We start from the raw sequence: 3,856 nt of genomic DNA, 5'->3' as shown, positions 1-3,856 counted from the left end.
GATCCTCCCAACTTAGCCTCTTGAGTAGCTGGGACCACAGGTGTGCACCACCATACCAAGTTAATTTTGTTTCTATTTTTTGTAGAAATGGGTCTCCCTATGTTGCCCAGGTTGGTCTTGAACTCCTGGGCTCAAGCGGTCTTCCCACTTCGGCCTCCCAAAGCGCTGGGATTTCAGACATGAGCCACCCAGCCCTGACAAGGCCTTTTTAGTTCACCCAAAGCCATATGACTCCTTATATGTGGGCAAGCCCAATGAAAATCAGCTACTTTATCAAGAGTAGCTGCTTTCATTCTTTTAAAAAAGCCTATTTCAGATAATTGTAGGTTTATGATCAGTTGCTTTGCTTTTCGAAGTATAACATGCATACTAAGATCTTGTTAGAATGAGATTCTGATTCTGTAGTTTTGGAGTGGGTCTGAGAATCTGCGTTTTTCTCTTTTTTTTCTTTCTTTTTTTTGAGGTGGAATTTTACTTTGTCGCACAGGCTGGAGCTCAGTGGCGCCATCTCAGCTCACTGCAACCTCCGCCTCCCGGGTTCAAGTGATTCTCCTGCCTCAGCCTCCTGAGTAGCTGGGACTACAGGCATACCACCACGCCCAGCTGATTTTTGTATTTTTAGTAGAGGCAGGGTTTCACCATGTGTGTTGGCCAGGATGGTCTCAATCTCCTGACCTCAGGTGATCCGCCCGCCTCAGCCTCCCAAAGTGTTGGGATTACAGGCGTGAGCCACCGCGCCCGGCCGAGAATCTGCATTTCTAACAAGCTCCCAGGGCATGTTCATGACGCTGTTGCATGGACTTTGAAAAGCAAGGGTCTAGCCAACCCCTCAGATGACCCAAGACACATAAGCAATACATGTTCATTTTTATTATTGTTTTGACTTTTAAATTCAGGGGTACATGTGCAGGATTGTTGTATAGGTAAACTTTTATCATGGGGGTTTGTCGTACAGATTATTTTGTCACCCAGGTATTAATCCCAGCACCCATTAGTTATTTTTCCTAATCCTCTCCCTCCTCCCATCCTCCACCCCCCAACAGGTCACCATGTGTGTTGCCCCCTCTCTGTGTTATTTCTTCTCATCATTTAGCTCCACTTATAAGTGAGAGCATGCGGTATTTGGTTTTCCGTTCCTGTGCTTCTTAAGGATAATGACCTCCAGCTTCATCCATGTCCCTGCAAATAACATGACCTCGTTCGTTCGTTTAATGGCTCTATAGTATTCCATGGTGTATATGTACCATATTTTCTTTTCTCTTCTTTCTTTTTTTTTTTTAGATGGCGTCTCACTCTGTTGCTCAGGCTGGAGTGCAGTGGCGTGATCTCGGCTCACTGCAACCTCCATCCCCTGGGTTCAAGCCCTTCTCCCGCCTCAGCCTCCCGAGTAGCTGAGACTACAGGTGCCCGCCACCACGTCCGGCTAACTTTATTTTGTATTTTTTGTTTAGTAGAAATGGGGTTTCACTGTGTTAGCCAGGATGGTCTCGATCTCCTGACCTTGTGATCTGCCTGCCTCAGCCTCCCAAAGTGCTGGGATTACAGGCGTGAGCCACCGCATCTGGCCAATCATATTTTCCTTATCCAGTTTATGATTATTGATGGGCATTTAGGTTGGTTCCAAATACATGTTTATTGTTATATACTTCTGAAGTTTTACAGTTGTTAACACAGCATTTATGTAGCCATAGATAACTGACACCCACCATAAATCCAACCTGCTACTTCCTTGAGACTTAATATATGAATGCTGATAGAATGGTATTTTTGGATCCAGATAGAAGGGTGTGATATGGGAACTTCTGGTCCCCGCCTTTCTCAGGACAGAGCTGTCTTTTGAAAAATCCATCGCACGAAAAGCAGGTGAGAGAGGGGAAACCTGACATTATTTGAACCCCTGCAATCAGCTGCCATCAAAACCTTTGACTTCTCATGACATGAACCACTGAATCATTTTTTTTCTTTTCTTTTCTTTTCTTTTCTTTTTTTTTTTTTTTGAGAGAGTCTCGCTCTGTCACCCAGGCTGGAGTGCATTGGCACGATCTTGGCTCACTGCAACCTGCGCCTCTCAGGTTCAAGCAATTCTCATGCTTCAGCCTCCTGAGTAGCTGGGACTACAGGCACCCGCCATCACATCTGGCTAATTTTTGTATTTTTAGTAGAGACAGGATTTTGCCTTGTTGGCCAGGCTGGTCTTGAACTCCTGGCCTTAAGTGATCCACCTGCCTTGGCCTCCCAAAGTGCTGGGATTACAGGTGTGAGCCACCACACCCGGCCTGAATTGTCTTTTACCTTGAGTTCCTTCATTGCTACTCAAAGTGTGCTCCACAATCCAGCAGCAACCACATCATCGGAGAGCTTGCTAGAATTTTGGACCCCATCTTAGACCTACTGAGTCCAACTCTGTATTTTAAAAAGGTGCCCAGGTGACTCATGTTCACACTAAAGTTTGAAAAGTGCTGAGCTACTTCAACCTGGACTTTGTCGACCTATAATAGAATTAAATCCTCTTCATCAGTTGCGACAACAGAAACCCCAACTCAGACTTCCCTAAATCATTAGGGTATCTTTGATTGGCCAGGTGCAATGGCTCACATCTGTAACCTCAGCATTTTGGGAGGCTGAAGTGGGGGCATTGCTTGAGGTCAGGAGTTTCAGAACAGCCCAAGTAACATTAAAAAAAAAAAAAAAGAAAGAAAGAGAAAGAGAAATTAGCTAGGTAGTAGCATGAGCCTATAGTTCTAGTTACTCAGGAGGCTGAGCCAGAGGATTCCTTGAGCCCAAGAGTTGGAAGGCTGCAGAGAGCTATGTTTGCGCCACTGCACTCCAGTCTGGGCCAGCGCAAGACCCTGTCTCTAACAAAAAAAGATATATTTTACTTAAGAAGCCCCATGGTAGAGCAGACTCCAGAGACTCAACTAAGCCAAGCAAAGATCCCAATTTTCTTCATCTCAGCTCTGTCATCCTCAGTGTGGACTTCATTGTCACACCCTACGAAGGTAATCATCAGCAGGTCTAGGCCTGATCATGTCTCTAGGCCTTCTTAGGAGTGACAGAATCTTTATTAGAAGCCTCCTAGGCTGGGCGCAGTGGCTTACGCTTGTGATTCCAGCACTTTAGGAGGCTGAGGGGAGCAGATCACCTGAGGTCAGGAGTTTCAGACCAGCCTGGCCAACATGGTGAAACCCCGTCTCTACTAAAAATACAAAAATTTGCCAGGTGGGATGGCACACACCTGTAATCCCAGCTACTTGGGTGGCTGAGGCATGAAAATCGCTTGAACCTGGGAGGTGGAGGTTGCAGTGAGCCGGGAATGTGCCACTGCATTCTGGTCTGGGTAACAGAGCAAGACTCTATCAAAAACAAAAAACAAAAACAAAAAAAACCCTCCTAGTTCTGAGCACAGTGGCTCACACCTGTAATCCCAGCACTTTGGGAGGCTGTGGCAGGAGGATTGCTTAAGCCGAGGAGTTCAAGACCAGCCTGAGCAACATAGCAAGACCCTGTCTCTACAAAAATATAAAAATAAAAAAAGAAGCCTCCCACCTCAACCTGCGCAGACTCGTTGACCAGGACTGGGTCACATGCCCATTCTGTGGCCAGGACATTTGGCATGAGTCAGTCATTTGAAGGTGGAATTGACTCATGTTAAGAAGTTGCCGCTGGGACGTACTGGTCCAGATGATAGAGGAAGAAGCTTGAGTTGCAATGGAGATGAATTCATTGAGGCTCCTCTGCCCATCTGGCCCCAGGAGGCCTTGTTGGTAGAAAGAATGAAGGAACGCTGGACCATCTCAACTGCTCCCTGGATCTGGGACTCCCAACCAACCCCAGAAGCCAAGAACTCATCACGGAA

Source organism: Trachypithecus francoisi, unplaced genomic scaffold, assembly GCF_009764315.1.
Source record: "Trachypithecus francoisi isolate TF-2019V2 unplaced genomic scaffold, Tfra_2.0 Lachesis_group12, whole genome shotgun sequence".
Classification (NCBI taxonomy): Eukaryota; Metazoa; Chordata; class Mammalia; order Primates; family Cercopithecidae; genus Trachypithecus; species Trachypithecus francoisi.
This window is presented reverse-complemented; position numbering follows the sequence as displayed.